The sequence below is a fragment of the Dipteris shenzhenensis genome, chromosome 5 (assembly GCF_047967505.1).
Source record: "Dipteris shenzhenensis isolate YYH24624 ecotype China chromosome 5, Dip_SZ_1.0, whole genome shotgun sequence".
Classification (NCBI taxonomy): domain Eukaryota; kingdom Viridiplantae; phylum Streptophyta; class Polypodiopsida; order Gleicheniales; family Dipteridaceae; genus Dipteris; species Dipteris shenzhenensis.
The window spans coordinates 26,714,402-26,727,009 of record NC_141600.1 but is presented as its reverse complement, the minus strand read 5'-3'; positions in this window follow the sequence as shown (position 1 = coordinate 26,727,009).

Sequence of the window (12,608 nt, the reverse complement as noted above, 5' to 3'; positions counted from 1 at the left end):
CGTCGTTTTTTTAATAAAAGTTTTTTCAAAGTATAAGGTCAGATTTTTTTTTTGAACTTTTATATATCTTAAAACTAAAAGCTTCCTTTTAAAGAAAAGAACTCTGTCTGAATAAGGAACTCTTGATTTCTATTTTGATCTCCTTCTCTTGGCAAGGTACAGTTTAACTCAATTTTAAAGTCTCTTGAAGTAATGGATTGTCATTAAGTGAGAAGAATTTGGAAGCATTCAATAGTAGCTTGGAAGTATGTAAAAACTTTAGGACAAAAGGCTTTCAACTATGGAGAGATAGGTAAAAGACTTTTAGAGCATTCGAAATCTTGTACACTTAGAGAGCCTTGTTGTTGTAAAAGTAAAAGATTCTAAAGCTTTATTAATGCTAATTAAGGACATGTAGTCATAGTTGATACTTCGGTTTTGCTTTCTAGTAACTTAAGAGACCTTTTCATGAAAGGCATGAAATTTCAATTTGTCTTATCAGAATGGAAAGGGAAGATTTTGAAGAAATCTGCTTTGAAACTAGAAGAAGTCCCTTTAGTTAATTGCTCAAAGCAAAGTAACCATCTTTCTAAAGAAGATGAAACTCTTCTTCGAAAATTCCACAGGAACTTTGTCCAAACGTTCCAATAACTTTGTTTTTATTTGCAAAAAGTTTTACTTAGAATGTCTTTTGAGAGACTTGTTTGCCAAAACTTACATCCCTACCTTAGTTTCTTAAAAGGGTTTGATCTGAAAAGACTAGAGTGTTTGCAGGGCTTCAGGGTTTGTTTGCAATCCAAGTATTCCTTTTCTTTGTGTTGCTTACAAAACTAAAAAAAGGCCAAGATTTTTGCTTGTAAGACTACTTTGACAGTTGTCTCTAAATGGTTAAGCTACTGCTTCAAAGCCTTGTTGCCTAATGTCCATGAACTAGAAGAAGTCCCTTTAGTTAATTGCTCAAAGCAAAGTAACTATCTTTCTAAAGAAGATGAAACTCTTCTTCGAAAATTCCACAGGAACTTTGTCCAAATGTTCCAATAACTTTGTTTTTATTTGCAAAAGTTTTACTCAGAATGTTTTTTGAGAGACTTGTTTGCCAAAACTTACATCCCTACCTTAGTTTCTTAAAAGGGTTTGATTTGAAAAGACTAGAGTGTTTGCAGGGCTTCAGGGTTTGTTTGCAATCCAAGTATCCCTTTTCTTTGTGTTGCTTACAAAACTCAAAAAAGGCCAAGATTTTTGCTTGTAAGACTACTTTGACAGTTGTCTCTAAATGGTTAAGCTACTGCTTCAAAGCCTTGTTGCCTAATGTCCATGAACTTTGGAGGGTTTTATTAGAGGAGGTCGATGTTCCCTCATAATGAAGCTGGATTTTAAAGGACTTCGTGGGAGTGATTTCTATTGCAAAACATTTTAATTTCTTTTGGTGCATTCAAGAGAAAAGTTTCCTACTCTCCTTCAAACTTGTGATTTTACTATGCTTTATACAAAGATCAAGCTGGAAGATCTAAAGTTTAGAATAAAAAGCTAATGGTGGAAGTTTTTAAGTTGAGATTTGAAAAAGATAGATGAAAAGTGTCAAAAGTTGAGAAAGGGCTTTATGTTTTGACTAAATAAGAAAAGGTCATGACATTGATTTTAAAAAGAAAAGATACACAAAGCTCGTAATGTTGAAGATGTTTTTGTTCTTAGATAGATTTTCTTTTAGATAACCTTTACATCACAATAGATGATTCCTTGTTTAAACAAATTATAGTTTATGCAATTTTTGATTTCTATCAATACTTGTCCTATCATTTTACATAAGCTTAGCCAAGTTGGGTGTTTCATACATGAAGACTTTATGTACAAAGACGCTTGTGCTTTTGCAGAGGGAATCTATCCTTGTGACTTGTGGGAACTAAACTGCACTTTAAGAGGGGATTCTTGTGTTTAGATACTTTCTTAATCTACTATAGGAGTAGAGGTTGATATATATGATAAACGTGAATAACTTGCATATAGTGGTTTACACATTATAAAAATGCCTCACATTGACGCAAACTTTGCCAAAAATAAGGAGTTGTTTCTTTCCAATTCCATAGATTTTTTTGCCTTTATATGTACAACTAAGAAGTTTTTTATCACTCAATGTAGTAATTTGATTACTTTACTTATACATAAGAGTGTAATCCAAGGAAAATAATGAAAAAAGTACATACAAATCTTAGATATGAAGTCTTTTATCTATGGTGTATCGGCATTAGGCATGTTTAGAATGATTGAACATAAGTTGAAAACAAAAGGCTAGAGCTGAACAACTTGTTTTTCTTTTTGTTTCAAAAGAGAGTTGATTGATTATGCTTGTGCTTTCAAAGCTAAGAATGTAATTTTGCATCTTTGTATGAAGTGGTACATTAGTGTAAGAGTTTATTTAGTTTTTAATGTTTTAAATAATTCATTCATTGTGTAAATCCTTTTTTTCATTCCAAAGAGAGAGAGAGAGAGAGAGAGAGAGAGAGAGAGAGAGAGAGAGAGATTTTATTCCTGTTTTTTGGTCGACTTTGTATCTTGATTTGTTTTTTGATTAGTCACCTTCTTCCTTTCTTCTTTCTTTCTTGTTATCTTTCCCTTTTGTTTATTTGACATACTTTAGTAAGCGTTGGGTTGTCCGAAGGGACTGCGCAGGTCTTTAGAAACCTAGTATACTTGCTTATGCTTGGGCATTGATGACATAAATGTTGCTTTGCTTGCTGAGTATGTCCACATTTTGTTTTTCAATTGTTTTTTTGGTTAGCTCCATTTTCTTCTCTTTTTTTTTTCATTTTTATTTTATTTGTAGAATTTTGGACTTTAGAACAACAAAAATCTATTTGTATGATTGGATATGTTCTAGTCTTACAAAGGTATATTTAGTTTATGCAATGATTGATCTCTTGTGAGACTTGTCTAGTCGTTATGCATAAACTTAGTCAAGAAGGGGATTCATAGATGACTTATTTGTCGTAGACATTCCAAACTTTGAAGGTTTTATGTACTAGATCCAAACTCTATTGGGGGAGCAATTTATCCTCGAGTGTTTGTGTGTATGGCTTGTGAAAGCTATTGTAGTTTTTTGAATCTTGGCATTAACTGAATCTTCTTTAGGTTTAGAAGTTGTGATAAATGACCACCACCTAAGTATGCTTTATTAAATACCACATGAATGACTCACATTAACTCATACATCATTGATATGGCTAAATATGGAGTGATTGCTTTCCAATTTATAGGTTTCTTGTCTTTGCACAAGCAATAGTGTATTTATCTCTCCATTCAGTGATTTAATCCTATTACTTCTCAAAAAGCGTGTTGTCCTACGTTGGAGCTGCTATAATTTCAGCTTTGGGTATGTTTAGGATCCTTGAACGTAGAATAAAAATCCAAATTGGTGAGCTTCAAAGATTATTTTCTCATTAGATCTTAGGCTCATGCTATTTTTGGACTTAGATTGCTCTTAGGTACTTGTTTAGTTTTACTATATTTTTCCTCACTCTTTGTTGATTATTTATTATTAATTTTAAATATAAAATAATAAAATAAAAAGGAACTAATAAAAAATAATGATAACATTTGTTTCCTTGTGTTCGGGGAGTTGTTTCACTTGTTTTCCTATATGTACATTGGTTTATCTTTGTTCCCTTGTGTTAGCATCATAGTTGTTTTGTTAGGTTGTGTTCTGGTGGAAATGTAACTTAAATTTACTCTCTCTCTCTCTCTCTCTCTTTTCCCGCCCATAGGCTAGTGAGGCCTCCCTCCGCCCATCCCCTCCTTCCTCATCCAACCCCTCTCTCCTTCCCCACCTCCCTGCCTAGCCCTGTCATTGCTCCTAGCTCCCCCATGGGCTGTTGGTTGTTGTGCTAGCCTCTCTTACTGCCACGAGAGGGTCTCAATGAATTTTGCACCATGCTGTCATTCCGCGCCATCTGTGGCGCCTGTGCCACCCTCACCACCTAGGGGGCTATTGCGCCTCCCTTAGCTACAGCACCTGCAGCAAGGCAGGACATGGGGTCTTTGCGCCTCTCTTTAGCTGCACACAGGCAACATTGCATGCCATATGTGCCTTGCATAAGTTGCCAGGGCCTCTAGGCCCTCCTACACCTCTCTCACAGCCCGGGTGGACTGCACTCCAACCAGCTTCAACCTGCAACAATCAACAAAGTTCAAGGAAGGGCAAGAAAACAACAAATTCACACAATGCAATCTTGAAAGGGGTAAAGAAGTAGAGGGAAAAGGTACCAGCATATCTAAAGATCATCCAAGGTATACTTAAAGGTCCCCAGAGCAGCAACTACCTAATCTCTTCGTTTTTGGAATATTCACTAAATAGTGAACAGCTCCATATACTGGAGAATGACAACACAAAGCTATATAAAAGCTCTTGAAGGTGCTTACATGGTAGGGTCACCACTCAAAAATACCTTTGAGGTCTTGACTCACCTAGGAAAATTTGTATGGCCTTGATTGAGAAAGTGGATAGTCTCGAGACTACCAATGTGACATTTATGACACTCAATGAAATCAAGAAGCAAGGAGGTGTATGCAAGGAGTTACAACTCCCAGAGATCATGACGTGTGGTGTTATGGATAAATTTGTCTAAGGAAAAAGGCATTAATATGTGTGTGTGTTTGTATATGTGGTAATAGTATAATAAAATATGGTGTGCATAGGGCCCAGGGTTGAGGTAGCAGGGCATGATCATGTGTCACCCTTCCACATAAGAGGACCCATAAGGTGTGTTGTACATAATCCATGGTAGTAATATTATAAAATGTAAGGTGGGTTGCATTTAGTGAGATATGGCCCAAAGTCTATGAAAGAAGTAATATAAAATAGGTGGAGATTGATATTATATTGGGTTATTCTCTCCATATAGAATAGACCCATGTGGGGGAGGTATAGAAGGTCCAAGAGAGCAAGTTAAATAATGGGGAAAGTAGGATGAGGTGGTAAGATTTCTTGTGCCAACTCTCCACTTGTCATCCTAGAGGTTTAAACGTATTATAAAATTGGGAATAGACCAAGGGTGTATCATAAACTTGAGATATGGGGCTTGATTTATGTAAAAAAATGAGGTAAAGGGTTATCACAGACAATTGTGAGTGCGTAACCACCTAGTCCACATTGCCTCATTACTTTGTCCAAGGTATTGTCTGTTGTGAATGACAATAGGAATGGGTCTGTTTGTTGATTGTGTAGTGATCGAGCTACTTGTTGCTTCGGAGGTAATTAAAAGGATGTCCTTCATCGAAGGATGGGATGCTCCCCAAGCTTGGGGGGAGATTTGGTGCATCTGCTTGTTAATTCCTGTGGATAAGCTCGTCTTGAATGGTTTATTCTCAATCTTACTACAAAGGTTTCTAGGCCTCAGCTATGGTTGGTAATGTTTCGACCAAGGAATCCATTTGTACCCAATCAACCTTTTGTGCCTCATTTCGAGCTTCAAGTTATAATTCTTTTTGGTCTAAAGATAAACTATCAACAAAGGATTGCAAGTTTATTTGGTGTTGAACGTTTGGCTCAAGTGTTGAATTCTCCCCACCCTCTTCTTCTACCTATCTTGGACTACCGAGAAACTTGGGATGTCCGAATTTTAGTCTTGGTGTGATGACATCTTGGATCCTTCAATTTGATGGAGCTTACAAACCTTCGACCAAGGCTGCTAGCATGGGTGTAAAGCTTCACCGGGTGGTGAGGAGTATTGTTATAGCAAGTCTGCACCTGCAAGTACTTGCAATCAAGTTGAGTACTCGGCGCTCATTTTTAGGCTACAAAAGGCACAAGAATATCAAGTCAAGGGACTTGAGGTGCAAGGAGATTCTCAACTAGTGTGTGAACAAGTTAGTGGAAGGTGGAAGGTGTGGAGCAAAGGCTTGGTTCCACGACATCAACAAGCATTAGAACTTTGCAACCAATTTAAAGAGGTAAAAATTTAGCATATCCCTCGAGCTCGAAATCTAGTTGCTGATTTCTTGGCACGTGAAGCTTGTACTTCAATCACGCATGACACTAGTGGAAGTGTAAAGAATAAGGGAGAGAGATAGGAGACTCAAGTGTAGCTTTCTTCACAACACACAAAAGAGAGAGGACACAAGGTTGGAGGGTGAAGCCTTTCTTCACTTTTGCACACAACAACAATACAATAGAAGAGGGAAATACCCTATATGTCAAAACTTAGAATACGTGGTTCATATATGTGAACCCAAACCAAAAACATACGTGGTAGTTTAATTACACCACGAGTACAACTAACATAGGCGGTGACATAAATGATAGTCATCCAGGAGATATATCGACGGTAGAGCTTGATATCTCAACACTCCCCCTCAAGCTCAAATCCATCTCACGTACACTAAGCAAGCTCCTAAATCTGCGAAGCTTCTCGGTACCCAATGCCTTCGTAAAAATATCAGCCACCTGCTCCTCAGTGCTGACATAGACAAGATCAATCTCACTAGCTAGAACCTTCTCTCTCACAAAGTGATAATGCACCTCAATGTGCTTCGTTCTAGCATGATAAACTGGGTTATTAGCAAGCATGATGCTGCTAATGTTGTCACAATGAATGACAACTGCTGCATGAATTGACTGTCCCATATCTGCAAGTAGCTTCCGTAACCAAGCTACCTCACATGCAGCCATTGGTGCACCTCTGTACTCAGCCTCTGTGCTCGACAAGGCAACTGTTGGCTGCTTCTTGCTGCTCCAACTGATGGCACCACTCCCAAGGGAAAACATAAAACCACTAGTAGATCTCCTGTCTGAGACACTACCAGCCCAGTCAGCATCTGTGTATCCATGTACCTGTAATGCACACCCAGCTTCATAAAACAGTCCATAATGCAATGTGGACTTCACATAGCGCAGTATGCGCCTAGCCGCATCCAAATGTGGCTTCCTCGGTGCCTGCATAAACTGACTCACCAGCCCCACAGCATAGCTCAAATCTGGTCTGGTTATAGTCATGTAAATCAAGCTGCCTACTATGCGCCTGTACATAGTAATATCTTCAAGAAGCTCACCTGTCTCTGCATTGAGCTTCACATTCTGCTCCAATGGAACAGAGATAGGCTTACAGCCTGTCATCCCATATTTGGACAGCATGTCCAAACCGTATTGCCTTTGCAATAGCCATATCCCACTCGGGGATCTAATAACCTCAATGCCCAAGAAGTAACGCAGCTCTCCCAAATCCTTCATCTCAAATTTCTGCTTCAACAGCAGCTTCACTTCATTAATGTCTGCATCACTATCACCTGTAATAATCAAGTCATCAACATAGATGACTACAAGCACAATCCCTCTGTTTGTCCTTTTCACATAAAGTGAAAAATCTGAATTGGAAATCTGAAATCCAATAGTGACAAGATATTGCCCTATCTTGTCTGACCATGCCCTCGGCGCCTGTTTTAAGCCATACAAGGCTTTGCGCAACCTGCATACAAAATCGGGATGTGAATTATCCTCATAACCTTCCGGCTGCATCATATAAACCTCTTCTTGCAAATCACCATGCAAGAAGGCATTTTTCACATCCATCTGATGCAAAGACCATCCCTTTGCAGCAGCCATAGCAATTACTGCTCTCAGGGTTGCCATCCTTGCAACTGGGCTGAAAGTTTCCTCATAGTCAATTCCATATGTCTGCGCAAAACCTTTGGCAACCAATCTTGCCTTGTACCTGCTAACAGACCCATCAGCATTGTGCTTTACTTTGTAAACCCACTTGTAGCCAATAGCCTTCTTATCATGAGGCAAAGGCATCAAATCCCAAGTGTGGTTTGCATCCAAGGCAGCCATCTCTTCATCCATAGCTGCTTTCCAATTTTTATGCCCTGCTGCATCCTCAAAACATGTGGGCTCTGGCTCCTCTAGAACCTTGACCATATAAGCATAGTGATGTGCTGTATACCCATCATATCTCAGCCTATCAACTGGATACTTAATACGAGTGGACCTCCGTACAACTGGATCAGTTGCAGGAGTCTTTAAATCATGCCTGCTTTTCCTTGCACCAGGTGTAACAACAGAAGGAATCCCAAGTTCCTCATCAAGGCTCATTTCAGAGCCGCTTGACTCTCCATCAACATGAGAGCTACCAGCAGACACATCAAACACTGGAGCATGGTCTACTTTTTCTTTTCCCTTATGTGATACCTGCACAACACTATCAGGGCTGCCATGTGACGATTCACTAGATCTCAATCTCCCTGTCCATGCATTAGATCCACTAGTAGAGGACTCTCTGGGTCCACTCAAGGCTTGAGATTGCTGCTCTGCATTTATTGCAGCATTCCCATTTCCTGCATCTGCATCTCCTACCATAACAGTTGGTGCATACCAGCTGCTCATTTCATCAAAAACAACATCTCTGCTCACTTGCATTTTGCGGGTGGAAGGGTTATAGCAGCGATACCCTTTTTGGTGCAGAGCATATCCAATAAAGATGCATTTTTCTGCCTTTGGATCCAGCTTTGTTCTCTTCTCATCAGGAACATGAACATAAGCTATGCAACCAAATACCTTCAAGTGAGAAATATCTAGTTTTTGGCCTGTATACATTTCTTCAGGCGTCATGCCATGGACAGCTGCAGTGGGGGTTCTATTCATAATATAAACAGCAGTTGCTACTGCTTCAATCCAAAAATAATCAGGCATGTTTTTCTCATTTAGGATCGCCCGTCCTACTTCTGCAATATGCCTGTTCTTCCTTTCTGCAACCCCATTCTACTGAGGGGTAGACCTGCATGAGTACTTCCTTTGAATTCCCTGTTCTTTCAGATATTCACAAAATTCTTCTGAAAATTACTCTCCCCCTCCATCAGATCTTAGCACTTTAATATGCACACCTTTCTCTTTTTCAACCATGGCCTTAAAAGCCTTGAAATGGCTGAACACTTCACTTTTGTGCTTCATAAAATAAATCCACACCTTCCTAGTGTAGTCATCAATAAACGTCACATAATAATGGCATCCACCAATAGAAGCAGTTTTGGTTGTCCAAACATCTGAATGGATCACTTCCAAAGGTCTTCTGCTCACCTTAGCATTTTTGGGAAATGCATGTCTGGCCTGCTTACCCATTTGGCATGCTTCACATACCTTTTGCATTCCCTCAACTCTGAATTTAGGCAAACCTGCAACAATGTTTTTCGTTTGCATAGATTTCAGCCTTTGTATATTCACATGCCCAATGCGCTTGTGCCATATCTCAATATCTGCAATGACACCTCTCCCATGCGCAAACATAGCAGCTTTCACCTCAGGCATATCAACATCCAAGGTGAACATTCTGCCATTTTTGTTGCCTTTTGCAATCAAGCGGCACTTATTTTTCAAGTCCTCAACAAAGCATCCATCAGGATTAAATCTAACCTGCAGACCTTGCTCAACCATCTGGCCAACTGAAACCAGGTTCTTAGTGATTTTTGGAACATGAAGTACATCTGCCAAGTACTTCGTTTTGCCATCCTGCATAGCCAATGGCACTTTACTAACCTGCGTAATTGGGTGCGCAGTATCATCACCTGTTTCAACATAACCTGGCTTATCCAAATTTCTAACATCATGAAACTACTCACCATGACTGGTCATGTGGTTAGAGGCACCTGAATCAACATACCAAACATCATTGCAAGCTGCAGCATCTCCTGACATGGAGTTAACCATATGCTACATCACAAAAAGGTGCTCATTTCTGTCGTCACCATGCCCACTTGATGATGCATAGTTGCTTTGCTGCAACTTCCCACTTTTGATGTCATTCTGCTTTTTATAGCATGTATTCTCCTTGTGTCCAGGCTTTCCACAATAATAGCATTCTGTACTGCTGTTTATTTGCTGGTTCCTTTGCCATGAACCACGGCCTCTTTGGCTCCCCCTGCCTCTAGAACTACCACGTCCTCCTCCATAGGACTGGTTTTCCTGTTGTTGCTGTTGATTCTGATTTCCTGCATGGCCACCAAAACGGCCTCTTCCTCTACCCCTGCCTCTACCTGTATTCGAGTAGAAAGCAGTCTCTTGAGAAGTTGAGGTGGCTGAACCACCATTCCTTTGCTCTTCACTCAGCAAGAGAGCAATAAGTTCCTGAAAATCAGGAAATGTTTCACGGACTCCAATGGATGTCCGAAACTGTGCATAATCTTTCCCAAGACCATTCAAGGTCACAGACACTAAGTCCTCATCATCAACAGGTGCTCCAATGGAGGCAAGAGAATCTGCAAGGCCTTTTACCTTCAAGGAATACTCATTTATATTCATATTTTTCCTTTGCACATTGTGCAACTCCTGCTTTAGCTGCATCTTTCGTGCTTTGGTATTTGTGCTATACAGCTTCACCAATGTATCCCATGCCTCCTTAGGTGTCTCTACATCCTGTATATGCACAATCATAGAATCTGAAATGCTAACAGACAGCCAATACAAGCATTTTCTGGCTTTTTCATGCCATTCTTTAAAGGCCTTCAATTCAGCAGGAGTGGGAGCAGCACCCAAAACTGGTTCTGCAGTTTCACCACTGATGTACTCCCAAACTCCCTTTCCCATAAGAAAGTTTGTCATCCTGAACTTCCATGCTTGGAAGTTGTTCTTGTCAAGCTTCTCACTGACAATGGTAGACAGATTCTCAGACATTTTACAAATCACGAATTGCAACAGCAACCTGTAAACACAGCAAATGCCTCACAAGGGCAGATAGCAAAACTTCTGCAAAAAGCCTCACAGGGGCAGATCTGCAACACTGACAAAAGTGGTATTTCACCACACAGTCACTTCCTAGTGACGATTTTGCATCAACAGGCGACAGGCATGAATCTGCAACTCCCAATATCTCTGCACACAGGCATACGATGCAATTTCTGTGGCACCTTTTCACCGACTAGCCGCGCAGTGGTCGCATAGCGAAAAACAGGGCCTTTTTCTGAGTGCCTGCGAAGAACTTCCGCCTTCAAAACGGGCCCCAAAACGGCCTCAAATCAAAAAAACAAAGTCACCGAGGGCTTCGCCCATTCCCGCAGCATATACTGCGCTCTCGCCACACCGCGAAGGGCCACTCAATCTGAAACAGTGCACTCCTGCACTTCTGGCTGTGCTACCTGCAGAGGTTTGCTCCCAAACTTGAAATAGGAAAGCAATGCTGGTTCTCTTACCAGGACACCACAAACTTGGCTTGCTTTCTTGAGCTCCTTACCACGAACAAGGCTCTGATACCATGTAAAGAATAAGGGAGAGAGATAGGAGACTCAAGTGCAGCTTTCTTCACAACACACAAAAGAGAGAGGACACAAGGTTGGAGGGTGAAGCCTTTCTTCACTTTTGCACACAACAACAATACAATAGAAGAGGGAAATACCCTATATGTCAAAACCTAGAATACGTGGTTCATATGTGAACCCAAACCAAAAACATACGTGGTAGTCTAACTACACCACGAGTACAACTAACATAGGCGGTGACATAAATGATAGTCATCCAGGAGATATATCGGCGGTAGAGCTTGATATCTCAACAGGAAGCTCTACCCCAACAAAGCCACAAGCCACGAAGGAGGTGATCATTTGTAAGGAATGCAAAGATTGTGGTCATCATGAAACTAAGTGCTGGGCATATTTGATACGAGTTTACCGACTTCGGAAGATCATTAGAAAGGTCCTCAAGGACTTTGCTCAAAAGAAGGATGCCAGACCGCACACCCCTTGAAGAAATAGCATGGTGACTACAAGAACTGGAAGAAGCTGAAGGTGATATGTATGCTCTCCAACTGTTGACATTTGTCATGGCATTCTTGTTTGCCTTGATGAATAACCTCATGCAGCGTCATGTCTCTAACCCTCGCTTGTAAAGATGGATGTGGTATCATGAGGCTTGGTCCTTTTAAGATTGTCTATGTGCTATTCTATGCTGAAGATTCTTCCTATGTAGTATTTCACAATACACCAGTCACATCCTAGCCTGCTTATGTGTGCTTTGTGGATGTATCTTCACTCGATTTTCAGTTCAAGCTTCCTCTTTCTATTGTTTGTCCATAGATAAGCCATCTTGCCTCTCTCTTTTCCATCTTCCAAGCATGGCTGACATTCCCATGTTTTGTGGACGGGTGGAAGAAAATCCAAATGAGTATCTTGTGGCCTTCAAGCACCATTGTGTTTCTCTTAACTTTCTTACTGAAGATAGATGGTTGTTGGTTCTTCCCACATTTCTAGAGGATTTGGCTCAAGTGTGGTATGAGAAGCAGGCCGAAGACGTTCGCCAAAGCTGGCCAAGGTTGATAGCAGTGATGATTGAGTATTTTGGTAAAGAAGAGCTGGAGAATGTATACCTGCAGGTAGCAAACTTGAAGCAATCAGAAGGTGAGACGGCGCGTCGATATGTGGATCGAGCGGCCGTGCTCTTGGACCGTTTAATTGCCACGCAGGAGGACAATGCTAGATTTCGAGCTGGCCAAGGTTGACAGCAGTGATGATTGAGTATTTTGGCAAAGAAGAGGAGCCGGAGAAGCACGAAATGTCCCAATATTCGAAGGGTGAATCACCTAAGTAAATCAGGCACTGAGGATTCTGACGTAGAGATCCTTGACCTTGGGAAAAGAAGTCGTACCACCTCGGACGCCTCT